This window comes from Octopus sinensis, unplaced genomic scaffold, assembly GCF_006345805.1.
Source record: "Octopus sinensis unplaced genomic scaffold, ASM634580v1 Contig02464, whole genome shotgun sequence".
Classification (NCBI taxonomy): domain Eukaryota; kingdom Metazoa; phylum Mollusca; class Cephalopoda; order Octopoda; family Octopodidae; genus Octopus; species Octopus sinensis.
The window spans coordinates 2,501-14,404 of record NW_021825709.1 but is presented as its reverse complement, the minus strand read 5'-3'; the positions used below and the strand labels follow the sequence as shown (position 1 = coordinate 14,404).

General features: G+C 38.0%; 1 long non-coding RNA gene across 1 annotated transcript; it reads right to left on the bottom strand.

Annotated features, from left to right (window-relative positions):
- Positions 1-8,302: 8,302 nt before the first annotated feature.
- Positions 8,303-11,408, bottom strand: LOC118760949. Its single transcript, XR_004997057.1, has 3 exons — positions 11,012-11,408; positions 9,592-9,921; positions 8,303-8,348 (listed from the first exon to the last, which is right to left on the bottom strand). It is a non-coding gene; the product is annotated as an uncharacterized LOC118760949 (long non-coding RNA).
- Positions 11,409-11,904: the final 496 nt, after the last annotated feature.

Here is an 11,904-nt window from a genome sequence, read left to right as displayed (position 1 = left end):
AGGAAAAGATCCCAAACGCTTCTTACTAAATTTACTCTTTCAGCTCAACTTTATATAATTTCAGCTCCTTAATCCTTGAGTATTAAGCTAACAATTACAGCATGTTTTTGCTTCCGTATTTTTAGTATCGTAGTTGATGTTGTACCTGCGTCGATGTGTGTGTGTTTAATGAGGAATAAAACCCACCAATGCTAATGTCCCTTATACCTGGTCAGGTGAGTAATTTGAGAAACAGGAATGGATAAAATAAGTACCAGACAACACTGCCAGCTCACGGAGAGGGAGATATATATATATATATATAGGCGGCGAGCTGGCAGAAACGTTAGCACGCCGGACGAAATGCGTAGCCGTATTTCGTCTGCCGTTACGTTCTGAGTTCAAATTCCGCCGAGGTCGACTTTGCCTTTCATCCATTCGGGGTCGACAAATAAAGTGCCAGTTACGCACTTGGGTCGATGTAATCGGCTTAATCCGTTTGTCTTTCCTTGTTTGTCCTCTCTATGTTTAGCTCCTTGTGGGTAGTAAAGAAATAGGCATTTCGTCTGCCGCTATGTTCTGAATTCAAATTCCGCCGAGGTCGACTTTGCCTTTCATCCATTCGGGGTCGACAAATAAAGTGCCAGTTACGCACTGGGGTCGATGTAATCGACTTAATCCGTTTGTCTGTCCTTGTTTGTCCGCTCTATGTTTAGCCCCTTGTGGGTAGTAAAGAAATAGGTATTTCGTCTGCCGCTACGGTCTGAGTTCAAATTCCGCCGAGGTCGACTTTGCCTTTCATCCTTTCGGGGTCGATTAATAAAATGCCAGTTACGCACTGGGGTCGATGTAATCGACTTAATCCGTTTGTCTGTCCTTGCTTGTCCCCTCTATGTTTAACCCCTTGTGGGCAATAAAGAAATTTATATAGAGAGAAATGGGGGCGTGGTGAATGGTTGTGTAGATCACAGATCTTACAAACTTTGTACAAGAGTTGAGGAACTTGTTTCAATCGTTGCCTGTGTCAGTTGACAAATAAGATTCCTCACGTCGGAGGCTGTGAGCTGGCCGAATCGTTAGCACGCTGCTGGAAATGCTTAGCGGCCTTTTGTCTATCTTCACGTTTTCAGTTCAAATTCCACCGAGATTGACTTTACATTTCATCCTTTCGGGGTCGATAAAATAAGTACTGGTTGAGTGCTGGGGTCGATTTATCCCCTCCTTGACATTGTCGACTTCTGGTAAAAATTGAAATCAGTATATTTCACGTAGTGATCACCCATTTAATATTACTCTTTACTCTTTTACTCTTTTACTTGTTTCAGTCATTTGACTGCGGCCATGCTGGAGCACCGCCTTTAGTCGAGCAAATCGACCACGGAACTTATTCTTTGTAAGCCCAGTATTTAATCTATCGGTCTCTTTTGCCGAACCGCTAAGTCACGGGGACGTAAACACACCAGCATCGGTTGTCAAGCAATGCTAGGGGGGCAAACACAGACACACAAACACACACATATACATATATACATATATACGAGAGGCTTCTTTCAGTTTCCCTCTACCAAATCCACTCACAAGGCATTGGTCGGCCCGGGGCTATAGCAGAAGACACTTGCCCAAGACGCACGCAGTGGGACTGAACCCGGAACCATGTGGTTGGTTAGCAAGCTACTTACCACACTGCCACTCCTGCGCCTATAAATGTTATATGTTGATGTTGATATAAAGAAGAACGGGAAATATTTTAGAAATATGACAGACGAACCTTTTTTTTCAGATAAAAATGTTTTATTTTACAACAATAAAAAGTATAACTGGGTTACAGAGAAAAGAGTAGAAGAGTAAAGTAACCAGAAAGAATAGTTACTCTTTGAGATATTCAATTCGGAAATATTTCATTCGAATATATTACATTCGTGCGTCGCGGAGTGTTTCCCATTCGTGCACCACAGAAAGCATATTAAATACATGACCGAAAAATATGTGAATGTGTGTGTGTGTGTGTGTATGGACTTTGGGTGGCGGTGGGGTGAAATATCTTGCATTTCTGAGTTAAAGAACAATATATACTGAGGAAGGATAATCTCTGAAGTAAAAAATTTAGCAAGATATCTTTTTCATAATGTGAAATAGACTGAAGCGCCCTCTTTAGAATTTTGTTGAACGTGCCAGAGAGTTAACAGTGTTGCTGCGGTTAGTGTTTTTCGCGTTGTTGTTGTTGTCGCAAGTGTTGTTGTCATTGTATCTATTTAAATTCCAACGTATTTTTGTGAACGACTTTTCAATCTCAGACAGGCATTTGATGGTATTCACCTTACTATACACTGCATACTTTGGTGGTAGTTGAAGTATCGATATTTCATCTGGGTCCGTTGTTACTCCCCCATAGATGTTCGCTTCATTGTCTTTATTGAACTCTTCTGGTAGTAACACATCTTCCATAATAATTCCATTTATTGTATCTGGATACTTCTGCTTTTCTTCCTTTGCGTGCTCATATTTTTTTTTTCGATTAGATTTATTATTATTATTACTAATATTGTTGTTATACATACATACAAGCATATGTACTGATAATAATGGGTGGATGTAAACACATGAACAAAATTAGAACAAAAGCAACAACAACAAAAACAAAATACAAATTACAAGAATGTATATAAACAGAAGATACAAATATTACAGGCATCCCCCCACACACACACTAAATAAACATAGACGCACATAGAGATATAAGCATGCGCAAATGAAGACATACAATAGAAATACAAAATGGCTGACGGTTAGTAAGGAGAGACACAAATAAGTGAGAAGAAAATAAAGGACCACTGATGCGGTCACAGGAGTGTGACGAAAGAGCTTTGGCCGAAATAAGATTAAGATTAATGTAAAAAATAAATATCACTGAAGCAAAATAACACCAAATATATAGTGCGTGTGTTTTTATTGGCTAACTGGCAATATGACCATTCCGAAATATAACAATATCTGTTTCAACACACGACTTCACATAAAAAATCTTGCACAACAAATATTTAAACGTACTATATATATATATATATATATATATATATATATATATATATATATATATATATATATATATATATATATATATATCTATATATATATATCTATCTATATATATATATATATACACACATATATCTATATATATACGTATATATATATATACACATCCCTCTCTCTCTATCTATATATACGTATATATATATATACACATCCCTCTCTCTCTATCTATCTATCAATTCTTTCTATCTAATTCTCTCTCTCTGTCTCTCTGTATCTATCTATCTACATGAATATGATTATGTATGTACTTACATATGTATGTATGTAAAAATATGCATGTGTGTAGATATGCATGTACTAACATATGTATGTATGTATGTATGTATGTATGTATGTACGTACGTATGTATGTATGTATTTATGTATGTAAAATTATGTAATTTCTGGAATTGTATATGTATTCTATTTTAAAAGTACTGAGAAGACCAGTTGTGGGTAACGCCATTGCACATCTGAAAAACACGAAAGGATAGATTCGTTAAAAATTTATTAAATTAACTCAATGCCCACACGCGTATCTCTCTCTCATTCTCTATCTATCTATATTTGAATATGAATATGTATGTATATATATATATATATATATATAATATATATATATATATATATCTTTATATATAAAACTGAAGTTGTGTGTGTGAGAGTCTGTCTCCTCCGATTTAGATTCCTAACTATTTCCACATTTTGCGGTGCAGTTTAACCAAAAGCGGGTATCTTATAGTCATGATTCATATCGAGCCCTTTTTGGTATTAGCGTGCGTCTACGATGAGTCTACGATGAGAAAAAAATTTACCATAATTTTGTCGCATTTTTAATGCATTTTTGCTCGGTTTATATAAGGGAAGTAGCACTCTAAATCCATTTAAATATATATAATATTAAAAGACACGGTATACTTGAAAACTAAGCGAAACGAAATTGTTCCGAAAGTGAACGTGTACAACAGATATCGATATTTCGTAGTTATTTCTGCTCATCAGTACCGTTAACTTACCTCGCTTCCGAAACGAATTCTAATCGCCACTTGAAGAATATGGAAAGAGATGGATAGAAAGATTTACGCTATCTATCTATCTATATCTATCTATCTATCTATCTATCTATCTATCTATCTATCTATCTATCTATCTATCTATCTATCTATCTATCTATCTATCTATCTATCTATCTATCTGTTTAGCCCTAGGAAGCATCGACATGCTTCCTAGGGCTAAACAGCAGTGGTGTAATTCCCTTACAGGACTGTCACGTTAAGTTGACAGTATACAACCACTCTAAAATATTTATGTTTTATGTATTTATGTATGAGACAATGCTTTTTGAAAACAACCGGTGCTCGCGCGCACGCAAACACAAACACACAAATACACACAGAGGGAATTATACAATCACTTGCATTGAAGGTAAGAAGATATATTTTACTTACTCCCGGATGGATCTTTCATAGGAATATCGTACTTTTCGACGTTTCCACTTTCTCTATAGGCTTCTAACGTCCAATTGTTATCAAACTCGGCGCTAAAGTACGGGTAACTGAAACTAATATATTACAATTGATTAATTTAATTAACTTAAACATAAAGAAAACATTTTTACGACTTAATTTACAATAATCGGTTCAGTTTAATTAAATCAATGAGTTTATAATTTCATCTCTGATATTAATCTTTATATATAAAAATGAAGCTGTGTGAGACTCTGTCTCCTCTGAATTAGATTCCTAACTACTCCTACATTTTGCGGTGCAGTTTAACCAAAAACGGGTATCTTATAGCCGTGATTCATATCGAGCCCTTCTGGGTATTAGTGCGCTTCTACGATGAGTCTACGATTAAAAAAAAAATTTTTTGCATTTTTAATGCATTTTTTGCTCGGTTTATATAAGGGAAGTAACTCTCTAAAAATGCTTATATAGTTATTTCCCTTACAAACCCGAGTAACGCCGGGCGATACTGCTAGTGTTTTATATACAATTTGGGATCTTTTCGGTTTGAACGGCAGTTTTTTTCTAGCGGTGTCATATGAAATTGTCACCCATAATTATGACCCTAGTATCGATCTATATTGCCGAAATCGATTTTGTCTTTTACATATGTGGGGGATCGTTGAAATAATTACCAGTTGTCACTGTTACTGATGCAATCGACTAACCCCCCCCCCCGCCCCCAACAAACTATCAGACGTTCTGCCTATGGAAGAAATGATTATTATTATGGAACTATAATATTATACAACAATGGGATATAAAGTATATCTGTAAAGTTAACGTGGGCTGCGGGGTCACTCCGAAAAGCTCTATCTACGACGATTTCATCTCAATCGAAGGAGAGGGGCCTTTTCCGTCCGGGTTGTGGATCCGTGGAAAAAGCTGTCGGACGAGATAGTGAAGATGCCGACGACTGCTCGGTTCAAAGTCTCTCTTGACCAGAAATGACCTGAACTCTTTGTATGACCACCCTCCCTGTACATAACTCCCTGTCCCCCTACATGGCCTTGCTTTTGCTCTTTGAGCCAATAAAAATTGAATTAAATTATATACACACAGTGAAAGTGTTCAAAAGAATTACTTATGGAACAATTAGTTGAAGGTGTTAATTATGAATAAGGAGTTTGTTTATACTTCTTATTGAAAGTAAATTTCAGATTTTTCCAATCCGGATATGAATTAGAAAGGATTTTCTCATTATGCAGCCACGATGTAGAATTCATCCCTGTTCCATTGAAAGTTATAATATGACCAATTCCTATTTCCAACCGAAATTCCTTCTGGAAATAGAACATAAACTCGGATCAGTAACGAATATGAGAGAGTGAGGGAGGACAGAGTTGTAGGAAGAGAAAGGAGACTACGATGTGATATAAGGAGAGAGTAGGAGGGCGAGAAGGAGATGGAGAGGACAGTGGGGGAAAGAGTAAGACTTGAGTGCAAGAGAAAAAGACTAGAGAAGACAAGAGAGAGGAGGAGGAGGAGAGAGAGAGAGAAGAAGAAGCGAAATGCAATGTAGCGTTAGAAAGGCAAAGCTAAGAGAGAGGAGAGAAAGATTTGGGGTTTAGGAGGAAAAGATGGGTAACTCATAAGACAGAGAATCGGATTAAGGGCCAAGGAGTTATGATTTCGGAGTCTTTGCAAAAGTTTCGTTGCATTTGTGGGAAGTAGAAGACCCTGACAAAATCAGAAGAAAAACAAAAACAAAAGATAAAAATAGCAAGAATCAATCCCACATCAATGTCACATTGATGTCCTGTGGAGAAATGAAGGGAGACATCTGAACCGGAAGTAAAAGAGAAGTGAGATGACGTCAAGAAACGGGGCTTTCAAACAACCCGTTTTTTTTATCTGAGATGAACGGACGTAGGAAGCAGATGCCAGAAGGATTGTAGGTGTTGGGGGTAGGTACACGTGTAGGTATGTCCATCATGTTCTTTTGGCCCTGGTGGGGTGTTACTATATACCCTGTTCTCAAGTTCGTGTCGAGGGAACAGCATTCTTGTTTTTACCGTCCCGCAGGAGTGGCTGTGTGGTGATTAGCTTGCTTACCAACCACACGGTTCCGGGTTCAGTCCCACCGCGTGGCACCTTGGGCAAGTGTCTTCTGCTATAGCCTCGGTCCGACCAATGCCTAGTGAGTGGATTTGGTAGACGGAAACTGAAAGAAGCCTGTCGTATATATATATATATGTGTATTTGGGAGTATATGTTTGTGTGTCTATGTTTGCCCCCCCCCACCATCGCTTGACAACCGATGCTGGTGTGTTTATTTCTCCGTAACTTAGCGGTTCGGCAAAAAGAGACCGATAGAATAAGTACTGGGCTTACAAAGAATACGTCCTGAGGTCGATTTGCTCGATTAAAGGTGGTGCTCCAGCATGGCCGCAGTCAAATGACTGAAGCAAGTAAAAGATAAAAGAGAGAGAGAGAGAGAGAGAGAGAGGAGAGAGAGGAGAGAGAGTATCTACATATTTGCAAATTTCGACCTAAACTTCATCCTTCCACCTCTTCCTTTCAGACTTTAAGACAAACAGCTTTGCTTCCCGACGCAGAACCTTCTCATAATCTCTCTCCGTCTTCCTCCAACTCATGTTTACTCAACCCTATACACTTATAAACACTCACCATTCTTATTTCAATCCTAACAGATAAAACCCCATGTTGTTCTACTTCAAGATATTTATTCATAATCGATCCAACTTCAGCTCTTCAAATTCCTCCTTAAATCGCCTTTTTATTAGTTCCCATGCTCACAATCCCTTTCAACTCTTGCGGTCTTCCTACACCAACGTACCGATGACAAGAACGAATCATTCGATATTCTGATTCATTTGTTCAGTCTCCTTTGAAACCTAAAAGTATTCCTGGTCAAGACACCGATTCAATCTCCAAACACACTTAGTTATGTTGACGTCTATGAAATCCTCTCACTACGATCTGATGACGTTTGTCATGTTATTTTATCGTCCCTAGAATGATGTAAATCAAAGGAAACCTCGACGGAACTTGAACTCAGAAAGTGAAAATCTGTAACTAAAAGCCACTAAACATTGTACCCTCTAGTCATTGTGACGGTCATAGCCATGTATTGAGAGGGATTATTTGGGGATTGAATAATTCACCTCTGGAAACATGGATTCGTTCAACATCTTTAAACAACCCTTATTCAGGGACCGTTTGAGAGGGATTGGTTACTCGACCAGAAGAAAATCCTGACTGGGCCCCACCTGCAAGGTGATGTGCTGTTTTATCTTGATATGAGATCACCATGTCGCGCACATATGGTTGTGATGCATGTGCCTGATGTACCCTTATCAGACGGGTAGTCATGATGGGTATACTGGGCTTTATATATTTTACCCCAGGGCCACTTTGATGGCATGCACTGCTCTCTCACTCAATAATAATAATAATATTAATAATAATAATAATAATAATACTAATAATAATAATAATAATTAGGAGGAGGAGAAGAAGAAGAAGAAGAAGAAGAAGAAGAAGAAGAAGAAGAAGAAGAAGAAGAAGAAGAGAAGAACTATCAACATAGGTGTAGGAGTGGCCCAAGGCTACAGTAGAAGACACTTGCCCAAGGTGCAACACAGTGGGACTGAAACCGGAACCATGTGGTTCGTAAGCAAGCTACTTACCACACAGCCACTCCTAAGTTTATTAAATGCAGAAAATTCATTACCTTTTCCATAGGAAATTTGTCACAGTATAAATAAATAAGACTTCTTGTAAATGAGTTTTCGGTCATTTTAAACATTCCCTGCCAGCTTGTACCTGAATCAGCAATAAATAGAGATCAACAATTTACATGTAAATGTATAGACAAGATGTTAGCCCTTAAATGGAAGGAACGAGTTACATAAATGTGTTGGACAAACTGGTAAAAAACGTCTCTTTTGTTTCTTTTGTTTCTCAGGGTCATATTTACACTTACTTTCACTTTCATTTTGTACAAATACTAAAATAACTGTCAGTCTCTCGCAGAATAAATTTTAAAAACTCATCATTGAAAAGAGCCGTAAAGTATTCACTTTCCGGATCTTTTCGGTTTGAACGGCGGTTTTTTCTAGCGGTGTCATATGAAAATGTCACCCATAATTATGACCCTAGTATCGATCTATTGCATTTCTATCTGTTTTAGGGTCAGGGTTAGTTAGGGTTAGGGGTAGGGGAAGGGTATTTTTTTTTCTTCACAAATGTAAATAAACCCAATCTGTTTCTTAAACGAGGGACATATTCATACTGCACAGAATGCTTTCACCTCAATAGACGTCATTGATTGATTGAAATTGCAGAAATTGAAGAAAAACAACAACAAATATCTTACAAACTATAGAATTTTCTCAATAAAGCCAAGAGAAAAAGATGTTTTATAAACACATTCTACCAGAGAGGACAAACAAGGACAGACAAACAGATTAAGTCGATTATATCGACCCCAGTGCGTAACTGGTACTTAGTTTATCAACCACGAAAGGATGAAAGGCAAAGTCGACCTCGGCGGAATTTCAACTCAGAATGTAGCGGCAGACGAAATACCTATTTCTTTACTACCCACAAGGGGCTAAACACAGAGGGGACAAACAAGTACAGACATACGGATTAAGTCGATCATATCGACCCCAGTGCTTAACTGTTACTTATTTAATCGACCCCGAAAGGATGAAAGGTAAAGTCGACCTCGGCGGAATTTCAACTCAGAATGTAACGGCAGACGAAATACCTATTTCTTTATTACCCAGAAGGGGCTAAACACAGAGGGGACAAACAAGGACAGACAGACCGATTAATTCGATTACATCTACCCTAGTGCGTAACTGGTACTTATTTAATCGACCCCGAAAGGATGAAAGGCAAAGTCGACCTCGGCGGAATTTGAACTCAGAACGTAACTGCAGACGAAATACGGCTACGCATTTCGCCCGGCGTGCTAACGATTCTGCCAGCTCGCCGCCCTCTTATTGATTAAAATATATCAAAATCAGAACATTATGCAAGAAAGTGCTGATTTACATACCGTTTTCTGGGAACGAAATATACAATGAACAGTTGCAATCATAATCTTCGATTTCTTTGTCGTACCACAATCCATGCATATGACATGTACCTTTACAATAGCTAAAATATTGGCATTCGTCTTGTGAAATACACCAAATCGAACATTTTGTAACAGACACCGTTTTTGCAGTTGTTATTCTCTGGTCACTTATGCATTTTGAAGAAGAGATTTTTCTGAATAAACCATTTCTGTTCGCTGACTCTCCAGTCATCGGAGTCACGAAAACTAGAAGCGTCAAAGCTGGCAGCAACAGGAGAATCAAATGACATTGAATTGATGTTTCCATTCCTGAAAAATATACAAGCAAACAAGTATACAGCATACATACATGTGTGTCTATTTATCTCTCTCTGTCTCTTTCTCTATTTGTCTGGCTAAACACAGAGGGGCGAAACACAGAGGGCCTAAACACAGAGGGGACAAACAAGGACTGACAAAGGGATTAAGTCAATAACATCGACGCCAGTGCGTAACTGATACTTAATTTATCGACCCCGAAAGGATGAAAGGCAAAGTCGACCTCGGCGGATTTTCAACTCAGAACGTAGCGGCAGACGAAATGCCTATTTCTTTACTACCCACAGGGGGGCTAAACACAGAGGGGACAAACAAGCACAGATAAAGGGATTAAGTCGATTACATCGACCCCAGTGCATAACTGGTACTTAATTTATCGACCCCGTAAGGATGAAAGGCAAAGTCGACCTCGGCGGAATTTGAACTCAGAACGTAACGGCAGACGAAATACGGCTACGCATTTCGCCCGACGTGCTATAACGTTTCTGCCAGCTCACCGCCTTGTGTAATATTAGCCATGAGACGGAGACAGGTTGTCAACAGCGAAGGCATCCATTTAACAGATGGCCAGACATAAAAATCATAGAAAGGAAGAGAGAGTTATAAGTTTCTAGACGTATTAGAATCTGCCAGAGTACTATCTACAGAAATGAAAACGAAAATTGAGAAGGAGTACATCAGAAGGGTGAGGAAGCTAATAATGTCAAAATAAATGGTTCGAATCTAGCGAAGGCCGTAAATACTCGGGTCGTATCATTACTTAGATACTCAGCAGCTTTTGTAGATTGGGGATAACTGAATTAGCAAAGGTAGTCAGAAGAACTAGGAAGGAATTCAATATGAATGGAGGACTCCACCCAAGGGCAAGAATAGCAAGATTATACATACCTAGAAAGGACGGAAGAGGGTTAATATAAGCAGAAGGCTGCGTGGGGTTTGCTCGAGTAGATATAGACTCCTTTATAGGAAATAGTGAAGAGAGTTTATTAAGAGCTGCTAGAGTCGTAGCATATCATAGAATTATGAAAACAAATTTAGTAATTATCTCTCTTTTCATTCTTAATATCATTAATTCACTTACCTTTAAGGTTTATGACTGTTACAGAGTTTGTTGAGGAAGCTTCACTTTTAGTTAAAAATCGACCAACCGGACATATCTCACTGGAAACAATAACTTCTGCCTTTTAATATTTCTTTTTTTCCAGTTTCGATAAACAGGATTTCTTTTATTCCTTTCTATTCTCTTCGTTCCGACAATTCAAGAATAAACTTAAGATATTTCACAGTTCAAGCTTCAAGAAGATGATATCTCCTTAAAACAATATCTTCAGATTTTTTACTCTCTTATTAAGAAAGATGTACACCTTGAACCTTCGTTCCCTCTGACTCTAGAATTTGCCCGCAGGTTATTTCGCTTTTCTCAAATACGTTCGCAAACTTGGAGTCTTATATTGTTGTTGCTTTCTTTCCAAAATACTTTGCTTTCACGATTATTTATAAACTATCAGTTTCACTCTCAGCTTCGTTACTTTTCCAATCAATGACCGCTTCTATTCACCCGTCTCCGCAACAATACCTCTTGAAACAAGTTGACTGTATTTATAAGCTTAGCAATATATCGATAACTTTCGATTAATTTGTTTTGCCTTTTACCCTGGATATATCATGTTTAATGTTGTTGGATGAAGTGCGGTCAACCATAACAAGTAGAGAGTTAAGGCTTTGAATTAATAAAGGCTTCTTTTATGTTTGTATTTCGATGTCAAACAGATATTCAGAATGTCTTTTGAGAAAAGTATGGATATAAACTAACAAACTTCATTGTTAGTACTAAATTGACCTTCGATCGATAAATTGACCTCCGATCGATAAAGCTGCTAATAAAATATTAAAGTTGATTCACATTGACGTATCCTACAAACTTTAAACATATAGGTGCAGGAGTGGCTGTGTGGTAAGTAGCTTGTTTACCAA